Consider the following 13,468-nt stretch of genomic DNA (forward strand, 5'->3'; position numbering starts at 1 on the left):
TATTACTATATATTTTCTTTTCATCCTTGAAGGTATGAAAAGAAAAGAAATAATCTATAACAGGGTAAACCATGAGCTTCTAAATTATTTTTATGCAAAAAAAAACTTAATTAACAAAAATTAACCAGTTATCAACATGCACTGCAACTACACATCATTAATTTTAAGAATGATGGAGTGCATGAGTAAGCATGCTCAACAGATACAGTAACCAACTACCAGAGATGAATTAACTAACCATGCTATTAGCCATCAACTAGTTAACAGAAAGAAATGAAAATATATTAAACATGAAGGAAATCACTAAAAAGAACAATATTTAATCAAGGAGAATAATCATCTTCCACTATTCTTCAAATCCGTAAACATATGAGAAACTGTTTCAGTTCAACACATACCCAACTTCTGGTCCTCTTTCACTCTGCAAAAGTACTGTGTTTCATCCCTAGAGAATTCTTCAATATTTTATAATCCCTATTTCATACTCTCATCATCATATATGAGAGGTTTATGTACTTTCAGAGGATTATAATAAAAAAAATATAAAAAAATAAAAAAAAAAACCTGCAAATCTGCATCAGGATATGGTGTATTGTTGTACCCAGTGCAAAAAATCATTTACCTGCACATCAAACCTTATGCAGTGTGGAAAGCAATAACAATATATAAAACCTATTGATATAATTATGTGTTGGAATTCCCCCTCCCTCCCTCCCCCATGAATTTCTGTTAACAAATTCAGTAAAATGAGAGTAGATATTTAATGGTTGTAAAAATTAATGAGATCTATCTACTCTGAGAAGGAAAAGACAATGTAAAATTTTCAACATTAGTAAACTATGATTGAAAAATGATTACGGAATAGGAATAGCCAATTAATAAACAAAATTTCCATGTAGGTGGTTGATGCTAATGTAACGACGGATCATGCAGCGCTGTTCAGTGCTGAGTGAACTCCATAGAGGTGCCATGTACTAGTAATGATGATAACACTATTATTATATCATAATAACCTACCCAAAAAAAAAAAAACATCGAGAAATATAAACGAAAAAGTTCTATTCTTAACAAGTATTCATTATTTGTGACACCTCCAAGGAGTCCGAAGACTCATCGCGGGAGGACACCTATTGTACAACTTTATTCATCTGTATGTTGTAAGTGTAGCATATACAAAGGATTAAAATCATATGCATATAAACTGGTATGATTTAAAGCTCTATATTATTAGCGATCATTGCTACTTTTGTTTAATAATAAACAAAACAGATTTTGTTTATCATTATGTTTTATATTACCACATTTTCTTCCAATTTTAGAGGATATCAGCATAAATTGTTGTGGTACATGAATTCGAAAGTCAATTAAAATAACTGTATTATATTAAAACACTACACAAAAAAATCCACATAACATTAGAAACACACACGACCAACATCATTCTCTAGAATACATCTCAAAATATGATTCAATTCGCACAACCAATAAGGCAAACCTTTTGGACCCTCTAACGGTTATTAATGACAACATAACTTTAATGATTAAACCAAATCAAATTTTATGAATACAGCTCTAGGGAATTATAAAACTTTTATTATGGTTGTTAAATGCATTACATGTTACAAAGATCACACCAGGTAACGAAGAAATTAAGCACAATTATGTGAAGTATACGGTTGTGGATTTCCCGATCTGCAAAAATCCGCTAACGCCTTTTATTCCCAATAGGGAGTAGTCGAGGCCGTATTAGTAATATCTGAAAATTTCTACGACTTCACCAGTCCAAATGTTTGGCCTCCAAACTCCCCAGACCTTAACCCCATGGATTATTTTGTATGGGGCGCAGTTGAAAAAGACACCAATCGCACTTCCAGTAATACAAAAGCCCAGTTAATGGATAAAATTAAAACAGTTTTTGCGGCCTTTCCCAGGGAGACTGTAGCATCAGCTTGTTCGAGGTTCCGAAGCAGAATTGAAGCTGTGATCGATGCTAATGGTGGTTATTTTGAGTAAATCTTGTTGATAGTATTGTAATTAACTCTGCCTGTAATGTTTTTTTGTCAATTCATTAAATTTAATAGATACAAAGAAGATTTTCTTTTTCCTTACGAAACTGTCAAATTTATCCCGAACACCCTGTATAAGTGTTGTCAACTCGCTGTACAACCTAAAGCTATATATAATTGTCTGAACCAACGTGAGCTTTATGGTCAATTTTCTTGAATATACAGGACGAAACATCTGAGCTTCAGGGAGAAAAAACCACTTGCCTGTGCCAGAGATCGACTAAAACGGGAACAAGGTCGAAGAAAGGCTTAGTTGCCGGCTGCAGAAAAAGTTTCTGCAGCCGGCAACTAAAATCAAATTTAGAATGGTTTCTTCTGGCGGCCTAGCGCTATGGATGCAAATGCCATTTCCACAGGAGAGTTCACTAGGAGTTCATCTTTGCAGATAACAATGACCACAATCTGTCCATCCATTTCATTTGTCAAAGACAGGTCGAGACTTTGATTAAGGACTTTAGGCAATTTAATGCAGCCAGTGTGCCATTCCTGTGCCGCATCGCTTTAAGAGGAGGTATTTTATGTCTAGAACTGCATGTTCATGGAAGAACTAGTTTGCTATTCTGAGGGCCGAAAAATCCGAGTTTTCGGGAGTAAAAACCTGCAACTCTGTATGAGATTGGCTAACTGATCATTTCATTGAAAAAACCCGAAAAACGTTCCTCACGTCTTAGACGGGGGAAAAAATGCTTGTCTCTACCAACTGATCTATGGTGCCTCTGATGACCACCACTAATTCTAACCATATGGGATTTGTTTAGAATATATGTATCATTTGCTACTAAAAAGAGAACACTTGAGCAAATAAATATAATAAAATAAATACTGCTATAAAATAATCGAGCCTGTGTAGCTCAGTGGATGTGGCGTTTGCACACCATCGCGCTAGGCCGCACGAAGGAAGTCTTGGTTTCGAGTCTAGTCGGTGACTAGAGGAAATTTTTCTAAGCCTTTTTTCGACCGGTTCCCGAGTTAGTCGATCTCTGGCACGGGCAAGCAGGTTTTTCCTCCCGGAAACTCGGGTTTTTCGTCCTGTAAACTCAAGAAAATCGACCGTAGAACCCACATTATTTCAGACATTAAATATATTGTGTTAGGGTTAGGGGCCACGAGATGGCGGCACATTTGAGCCGTCTCTCTTCACTGCGTACCGCTTAATTAGTGATAGCTTTGGGTCATCTGTCTCTGATTGGTACCAGTGGAGATTGAACTGCCCACTCAGTCTCCAAAGTTAGATAGGGCTAAAATGGCCTCGCCTACTCCCGTATATACGGGAATAAAAAGGCGTTAGCTGATTTTTTTTTTTTTCTGCTATAAAATATCTTTGCCACTAGATAATGCTGTTAGGGGATACGTTAGCTTAGTGGAAAGGGCATGTGACGTCCACGGTCCTATATCGCCCAAAGAAAGAGTGATAAGTTCAGTTCTATTCCCCAACTAAAGCAACTGTTACAAAGCCTTATTTTCGATCGGTTCCCGAGTTAGTCGATCTCAGGCAAGGCATGGGCAAGCTGTTTTCTCTCCCGGAAACGCGAGTTTTTCGTCCCATAAATGCAAGAAAATCGACCGTAGAACCCACACGATTTTCGCACAGTAAAACATAGTGTTAGGATTAGGAACCAAGAGATGGCGGCACTTTTAAGCCGCCTCTCTTCATCGGTACCTTGTATAAAAAGCGATAGTCTTGGGCCAGCTATCTTTGACTGGCTACCAGTGGAGATAGAACTGCACACTGTCTCCAAAAGTTAGATGAGGCTAAAACAGTCTTGCCTACATCTTATAAGAGAATAACAATTGTTAGCTGATTATTTATTTATTTATTATTATTATTGTGGTTATATCTGCTATCCCCATGCGAACCAGGACTCCTGGCAGAGGCCACACAAGATTATTATTGTTATTATTATGGGCAACTCTAAGAAGTCAGACTCATCGAGGGAGGCCCTAGACATCATATCAAGAACACCTATTCGGCATTAGCAGAGTATCTATCATAATTTGCTTTGAACTTATTTACAGTCATGTCACCCACAACAAATTCTGGCAGCTTATTCCACTCATTCACCACTTTCCAAGTAAAAAACCTAGTTCTAACATCCTTGCTAACTACACTCTTTCTGAGTTTCCATGGATGACCTAGTTCTCCCATCATCAGACCTGTTTTGAAAAATTTCCTCTGAACTTATCTTGTAAAAACTCTTAAGCAATTTGAATGTATCAATCATATCACCCAATTTCTGTAACCCACAGATCTTCACCCTGTTCTAGTAAGGCTCATTCCATAGACAAGCTATCATCTTGGTCACTAGTCTCTGGATCCTCTCTACCTCCTCCCCATCAAGAAGAAACCCAGAGGCCCATATCTGGGCACAGTAGTCAAGATGGGGGTCTTATCAAGGCTTGTTAATGAGGAACAATAACTTGGTTATCTCTGCTCGTCAAAGTATTCTTCAGTGACCAAGTGATCTGATGAGCTGATTTAGCCACTTTTGTTATGTGCCTCTAAACTTCAACTTCCTATCCACCAACATACCCAAATCTCTGGCTTCGTCAACCACCTGGAGTACAGTTCCACCAAAGTGATATACTGCTAATTTTTTCACCCCAAAATTTATAACCTTACACTTTGCTACATTAAACTGAATTCCATTCTCATTAGCCTAGACTGCCAATCTATCCATATCATCCTACAAAATTTGGACATCATGTGCATTCACTATTGCTCTACTCAACTTTGTATCATCAGCAAGTAAATGAACAGTTCCTCTCAGATCTTTTTCCATATCATTAATGAACAAATTAAATAGCAGTGGTCCAAGAACAGAACCCTGCAGCACACCACTATTAGGCCTTCTTTTGGACTCCGCTGCTGAACAAAATATTCTCTGGTATCTCCCCATCAACCACTCTTCTATCCATCTCACCAATGCCATATCCATCCCCATGTGCTGCAGTTTACTGATTAGAATTCCATGTGGTATCCTGCCAAAGGTCTTAGCAAAGTCCAGCAGTATCACTGTAAATCCATTACCCTAATTCAGTTCAGCTGTCACTGTATTATAAAACGTGACCAAGTTACAGAGGCATGATCTACCCTTCACAAAACCATGCTGCCCTCCATACAGTATCCCATTTTCATCTATCCATTCCTATATTTTGCTCTTTACTAATACCAAAACCTTGACAACGATTCCTGACATGCTGATCGGTCGGTAATTTGCAACAGCAGTCTTGAAACCTCCTTTATGCAATTGAATTATTTTCTCCTCTTTCCACCTCCTCAAGACTAACCCAGAGCTGAGACTTTAATTAAATAATATGGTCAGGGTAACTGACAAAGTGTTCCTTTGCCGCTTCACGTAAGACTCGAGCTGGTATACCATCCACCCCTACAGATGTATTTACAATAAGGTTCATTATACTATTCACCTCCATTTCATTCACTTCAATTCTTGTATCAGCCATTCGTTCTCTCATTCCTGCAATATTACAACATGGATGATATACTCATGCAAAGTGTTTGCTTAGTAATTCTACTATTTCATCTGATTCATTTACTTCCCTGTCATCGGCATTCCATAGAATCATTTTGCCGTATACATTTTTTATTTTAATTGCAGCATATCGAAAGAACTGTTTGGGATTCACTTTAGCTTGCATTGTTAATTTACTTTCTTAATATGCTTTAGCTTTTCTTACCATACTAGCTGTCCTTCTGGCCTGTGGTTTGTACTGTGCCTGCAAGTCACCTTTCTCCTTGAATTTCATCCACAATTGTTTCTTTTTTTTTCCAGCTCAAACTTAATGGTGTTAGTCATCCATTTAACTCCCACTTGATTTACTCCCCGGACTCTAGGTATGCAGTCAGTCATTACCTCCCTCAAACGCTCCTTAACCACTTCCCATGCACTATCAACATCCAGCCCTTGCAGTTTTACATGCCATGGCTCTGATCCAAGTAATCTCCTAAGCTCGTCATACTTACCAGCCCTTTAATTCCACATGTATCCTGTCTTAATTGAAAATTGCACACATTTAGCCACTTCCCAGGTCAAGACCTTATGATCACTCTCACCGATTGGTGTCGATATGGTCATATTCATAATAGTCAATTTCTCAGATGCAATTACTAAGTCAAGCACTCTCGAACCCCTAGGGTATTCCATTATATGCTGTCTCAGGGAGTTATCCCTTAGTAACTGCATAAAATTCATTTCCTTCCTTCCATTTGTCCTCTCCTCCCTCCTGAGGTTTCTACCATAGTTGAAATCCCCTATAATAATTATCTGTCCTCCACTCATTGAGTCTATTTGCCTATGCATATTGTCTCCATCATCTATTCCATCGCCTAGTCTATAGCAGCACTCCACTGTAAATTTTGTTCTGCTGATCTCAATCTCACACCAGATAGCCTCAAATGTGGTATTTTCACTATCCTGAAATTGAACTTCTATTCTCTCTGGCTGCAGTTCATCCGCTATAATCAATAACACTCCTTCCCCATTCTGTTCTCTCTGTCTTTCATGAATACTCTATATCCCTCACATTATCCCACTAACTATATCATCTTCTGTTAGCCATGTCTCACTAATGCCAATAACCTGTGGCCAGGAAGAACTAACCAAGGCCAAAAATTCCTCCTTCTTATTCCGAATACTCCTGGCATTAGTGTACGTAAAGTGCAGAAATTCCCTATCCCCCACATCTATTTTGACCCCTTATACTATCCCATTTTGGTTTGTTATCATTTTCATTGAACTGTATTCTTATCTTCGTCGACCGCCACATACAGTAAACTACACTGCATTAATCTACCTCGTTAACTTTTATACTTCTTTAGCCCAGTTTGCGGGTTTGCAGAAAGAAAAACTCTTCTCCGTTGGAGATCTGCTCTCATCCTCAGCTGAAAATCCATAATGAATATCCTTCGCATCCTACAGAGCAGTGTTTCTCAATCTGTGGTCAGCGGACCACAGATGGTCCGCGACGATGGGACAGGAGGTCCGCAGGCAGACTTAAATTAATTAAATACTTAACCCCCCATGAGGGGGACTCATGTATTTATGGCTGTAGATCCCTATGTGTTCACGGGTCCAGTTTGCCTGCTTGAGGGATGAAAAACCCCAGATAAACTGGGGGGGGGGGACCCTGTTGTCCACGCCCAAGACCGGCTAATTTGGCTATGGCTGAGGAAGATCCTTAAGCTCCTCACATCGGCGACGGGAATTGAACCCAGAACACTCCTTCCCCAGGCATATGGTTGCGAAGCGCAAAGCCAGTAGGCTAACCGCGCGGACAGATTTGAAGTGAACATGTGTTATCCAACCAATTGCTTGTTGTTTATTGATTTTTATTACTGAAGATTTTCTTCCTTCAACCAAGGCGCAGTATACTTTCAAAAGTGCTAAATGATTCTTGGACAAGGCGTGTCGTGAGTTAACCCGAGTATTTATATATTTGTATATTTTTCGGAAACGTTTTTTAATAATGGAAAAGTGGCTTAGAACTAGGACTTTGAAAAGAAGAGCAAATGAAACAGGTGATGCTAACCCTAATTGTGATAACGTGTTGTAACGGCGAGTAAATCTGATACTATTAAAGTAGAAGAAACAGGCAGTTCAAAGAAAAAATACAGTAGGAAATGTAGCAGTTCATATTTGGAATTCGGGGTTTACTTGGATTGGAGATGAAAGTGAACAGAAACCTTAATGTGTTTTGTGTTATGAAGTGTTGTCGAAAGAGTGCATGAAACCTACGAAACTCCGACATTTAGAAACTAAACATTATGATGTGAAAAATAAGCAAATTAAAAAAAGAAGAAGAAGCCAATTTCAGCGATGCTTAGCGACATTAAATCATGGAAAGATGTTCGGCCATGGGTTCGATTAATAGCAAGGCATTGGAAGCATCTATCTCTTAAGTTTGCGCATAGCGAAAACAGGGAAACCTCATTCTATCGGGGAAAATTTACAACTTCCAGCTATAAAAGATGTGCAAAAACTATGTTTGGCAAGTTACTAAAAGATGTTGATTTGACTCCTCTTTCAATGACACTGTAGGTCGCAGAATTAATGATACGGCAAGTGACATAGAATCTCAGTTAATAGAAAGAGTTAAGAAAAGCTCTTATTATGCATTACAAATAGACGAGACTCCTGATGTTACAGATGATGCACAGTTCATATGCTACGTAAGATATGCGCATGATAAAAACATTCATGACGATATTCTGTTTTCTAGAACTTTGTCATCCCAAACAACTGGAGAAGAAATATTTCACACTCTCAATAATTACATAATACACAAAGTGATCCAGTGTGGAAAATGCTTCTGGGTTTCTGTTTGGATGGAGCTCGCACTCTTACAGGCAGACACAGTGGGGTTGTTTCTATGGTCAAGGAAGTGGCTCCGGATATGAATCGGATATATTGTTTCATACATAGGGAAAGGTTGGCCTCCAAAGAAATTACACAAGAATTTAAAACTATGCTATACAACGCTGTAAAGCTAGTTAATTTTATTAAGGCTCGACCACTAAATAACAGGTTCTTTTCAGTATTCTGCAATGAAATGGACAGTGAATATATATTCAACTTTTGCTTCATTCTGAAATTCGCTGGATTTCCAGGGGCAAAGTACTAACAAGCTCATTTCAATTAAGGCATGGAGTTTTATTGGTTGTAAATGAAAGTAATTCTAATTTTGCATCACTCTTTGTTGACGAAGCATGGTTATCAACACTATCCTATCTTTCAGAGATCTTTTTCGAAATTAAATGAACTAAATCACTCCCTTCAGGGAAATTCTTTAACTTTTCTTGATGCCTACGACAAAATAAAGGCATTCGAGAAAAAAACTGGTTATATGGATTAATTATGTAAAAGAAAGACAATTTGCACCTTTTACAACATTGGAATCCTTTTTAGTGGAAAATGATCTTTTTGTTGATTCTGAGTTTCTGAAAAGGGTTTGTGACCACTTCAAAAATCTGAAACAGAATTTTGAAACGTATTTTCCGAATAACTTTTATAAGAAATTTCTGTGTGTTCAAGATCAATTTCAAGCTTACAGTCACGAGAACGACCTTTCGTTATCGAAAAAAAGTTAATCGAGCTTTCAAGTGATAGTAGGCTTAAAATGTAATTCTGTGATCTTGGTTTGGCTGGATTCTGGATCTCGCCTTCAGTGAGAAGTGAATAATCCCTAATTATCTGAAGAAGCACTGAAAATCGTCATGCAGTTTTATATAACCTATCTTTGTGAGAAAGGATTTTCATCGTTCCTTCAAATAAAAAAAAAATACAGAAATCGCCTTATTGTGTGTGCCGATCTTCAACTGAAGTTGACCAATATTGAGCCAGATATCCAGCAACTCTGCAAAGGCCGAGAAGCTGAACCATCCCATTAAAAGTAAGTAATAACATAATTATATCATATTATTTATTTTGACTACAGTTTCCGATTAATCTCGTTACTGATTTTGGAATTAATCCATTTCCAAAATCGGACAAAATCGAGGATGAAACGAAAGTTACACAAAGTGATGTCACGGTGAGGCTTAGCTCTGCTGGCAAGGAGGATAGCTGCCCACGTCCCGTTTAGCGAAGTTCCGTATCTCGTACGGTCGCTTGCGGGAATATGCGGCCGAGCACACCGAATCTGTCGCATGCAGACAACAACATCCGTACAGTCATGGATTGTACAGAAACACACATCACAATGTAACGAATACAAGCAGCACACAGGACGGACATAAATAAAACCACCACACGATTAATGAATCTGCCAGATTTACGATGACCACTGTTGTGCCTCTGGATAAAACAGGACGGATATAATTAAAACCACCATCATAACACAATTAGTACAAATCACATGTGTACGGCATATATGGCATACGGTTGCTGGCGGGAAAATGCGTCCGACCACGTGGATGGCACTTTGCAACTGACATCGTGGGTTGGACTGTTTATAGATATCGGGAAGAACCTCACATAACAGGATGTCTTACATTTTTTTGCTGGTCATGGAAAACTCCTCGGGGAAATAAGACGATTCGTAACGGCGGGAAGTATGCGTGTGTGTGGGGGGAAGGGCATTAATGGTTTTGGGATGTTCTCAGTGAAATTTTTGGTATATGCAGGGGATGGTTTTGACAGGATAATGGATGTCATCCATGATGGAATCCATGAATGTCAAGTTCGTATTCAGTATTATGAAGGAGTAAGATAAGAACAACATTTTTCCCTCGTCTCACAACGCACTTAGCGAATGGAACATGGAACGCTGACATACCCATTCATTTGCCACAGTATATCGGAAACTGATACCTTTATTTGTTTAATAAAAATTAAAACTTTGTTCAGTGATGATACACTTTTAATCGTTTACTTCCAACTTAATTATATTTCCGTATGTATTTGTAAATATTTATGTATATGTAAAATAAATGTTGTATGTAAATATGTAAATACAATATGTATATGTATATGTTGTATATGTAAATGTTGGTAATCCCCACATACATTTAAAAAAAAATACATGAGTTAGTGGTCCGTAGAATTGTTTTAGGCCTTTTACTGGTCCTTGGGCTTAGAAAAGTTGAGAAACGCTGCTATAGAGTATTCGAACGCAGATCTTTCAAACTAAAAGTCATCGTAAATACCGACTGAGCTACAAAGTCAATTTATATCAGTCACATTATTTTGTTTCTATTGCTTTCCTCCAATTTACGAATTTACAGGTTAATATCCGAAACCGAATTTTCTGATATTTAACTAGTGGATAATTCAATAATTCGTAATATTATGAGAATACGTGCATTTCTAATTGTCAGTGATGTAATTGTCGTGGCCATATTACCAATTAGGTTAGTTTAATGCTTGCTAAAGAGCAAGATTTATAAGACATTTATCTTGAATATATAATTCCAAATGCCTAATTACTGAGGACTAATAAAACTGGAGGCTGCACTATTCCTTCACACCACAATGGCTGTACTTTTTCTGCATTTGTATGGTCTGATGTTCCATGCCCAAGAGAATGTCAAATGTACTTTCCTAATTTTAACTATTTTGTCTAGAGCTAAAACGGCCTCGCATTCTCCATATATATATGGGAATAAAAGGCGTTAGCTGATTTTTTTCTGTCTTAAAGTTTCATTGCTCCATTCTGCACCATTTATGTGCTGTTTCTTACGGTATGAAAAAGTTTAAAAATCATCCTGATTTCTTTCATTCTTACCACTTGCAGCTTCATTTTCTGCAGTAAAGCTATCCAGTGAAGTCACATTGTTAGGTAATTTTAAAGATCAAAACTTCAAAATGACTGACCTAGTCCAATTTTAACGACAAAACTGGAAGAGATGATGAAGTAATTGTTGTAAACGGTGGATTAACGTAAGTGATATTTAAAGTAACCAGAACACCAGATAAGTTCTCTCAACTCTCACATAATCTTGATATTTTCTGAACTAAATATCTTTCCAAATATACTGCAGAGATCATCTCTTCCCTCCTCTTAATAAATCAGAATTTGGGAGAAATTTTCTCTCCTAGATAGCATTATTTCGCTTATCTATTTTCAAAATTGTATACTTCTAGCAGTAAGTAGAATTCGATACTTTCAATCTTGTACAACTGCACCAACTAGATAATCACTGAGACTCCTATCCATAATTAGATTCCTGTTCATGCTCTCCGGTTCCAAACACCGACCTGTGACTGAGTTACACTGTGATCAACTAATTCTCACTAGAAGGAAAGCCAGCCTTTCCTACTCCAGTACTTACACCCACTATACGAGGGTGATCTGAAAAGTTCTCGGCCTCGACCATAGATGGCAACACTATTGGCATGATTTTTTTTTCGAAGTCAGTACATCCGTCAAAAGCATCCTTCTCCTTCGTTTTCAACAATTAAGAAATGGGCTGCTGAGTTTAAACGTGGCCGTACCAACCTTGAAGATGATCCACGCGAAGGACGTCCAAAAAGTGTAGCAATACCAGAAATCATTGATCAAATGCACGATATCGTATTGGATGACCTGCCAGTCGAAGTGAGGGAAACTGCCTATATGCACTTCAAAAGAACGTGTAGGATATATTTTGCATAAAGAATTACAAAGGGCAAGATGGGTGCCGCGCTTGCTCACAGCAGGTCAAAAACGCACTCGCCGAACAGTGCTTGGAGCGTTTTAACAAGAATAAAACTGATTTTGTGTGTCGATTTATTATTATGGATGAGACGTGGATTCACCATTACGCACCAGAATCCAAACAGCAATCAAAACAGTGGACAGAAACCGGTTGTTCAGCCTCAAAGAAGACAAAGTCGGTTCCACCATCAGGAAAGGTCATTGCATCGGTGTTTTGGGATGCTAAAGGCAGTTTGCTTATTAATTATGTTGAAAAGGGTAAAACAATAACTGTAGAATATTATTCCGATCTTTTAATCAGGCTAGACGAAAAAATTCGTGAGAAAAGACCCGGTTTGCAGAAGAAAAAAATCATCTTTCATGAGGACAATGCACCTGCCCACAAAGGTGTTTTGGCAATGGGAAAATTAAGGGATCTGCACTATGAATTGTCGGAGTATCCACCCTATTCCCCAGATTTGGCTCCCTCTGACTTTTATCTCTTTCCAAAACTAAAATCTTCCTCACTTGTTAGCTGTTTTCTTCGAATCAAGAGATGATTGCAGCTGTAGAGGGGTATTTTGCAGATCTTACTGAAAACCACTACAAGGACGGGATAATGGTGCTGGAGAATCGCTGGAATAAATGTATTAGTCTTCAGGGAGAGTATGTTGAAAAATAAAAATCATTTTGAAATTATTCCACCCTCGCAATTCTTCCTTTCTCTCACCACTGTTGCCTGAATATAACCTTTTATAGTTCTCATTTAGAAATATGACAAGGGTTTAATCTTCGTTCTCTAGATGAAAAAAATATGCAGAGTTTTTCGAATTCTCTAATTGCTTTGCTAGTTCTACTTCATTTCGTTGATATTTACACTGATGGTCAAAACATTAATTCTGCTATACTGAGTTTCTATTTGTTCAAGTAGGTGACTTTCTGCTGTTTGCCTTGGTTCCCTGATGTTAACAGCGAGGCATTCTTTAACCGAGCGACGCCTCGGCTCGTATGCTATTATATGTCCTTAACATTAACAAACAGGATAAAGAGGAATATGACTGAGACTTACAAAAACGTCTGGAAGGCCCCTTAGGGGCTGTAGGTTTTGTTCGGGGGGCCGTGAAATAATGAAAGCAAATTTAAAATGTTTTAAGACTAAGTAGATTTTTTATCTTAAAAGAAACATATTTAATTTTTATTATTTCTTTTTTGTTATTTTTTATATTTTAATGGAAAAAAATCATGCATTGGTGCGGCTTCACAAAATTTGC

General features: G+C 37.9%; 1 protein-coding gene across 3 annotated transcripts in view; it reads right to left on the minus strand.

Moving 5' to 3' along the window:
• LOC150102523 (uncharacterized) overlaps positions 1-1,437 on the minus strand; it is a 260,758-nt gene extending 259,321 nt beyond the window's left edge. For all 3 annotated transcript variants that reach the window (XM_090399321.1, XM_090399318.1, XM_090399320.1), the window contains exon 1: positions 1,299-1,437. The gene's annotated coding sequence lies outside the window, so the exon portion shown is untranslated. The remainder of the gene's footprint in view (positions 1-1,298) is intronic.
• Between the last annotated feature and the right edge of the window lie 12,031 nt (positions 1,438-13,468).

The sequence above is a fragment of the Typopeltis vanoorti genome, chromosome 10 (assembly GCF_054136105.1).
Source record: "Typopeltis vanoorti isolate ZY-2024b chromosome 10, IOZ_Tvanoo_1.0, whole genome shotgun sequence".
NCBI classification, from domain to species: Eukaryota; Metazoa; Arthropoda; class Arachnida; order Uropygi; family Thelyphonidae; genus Typopeltis; species Typopeltis vanoorti.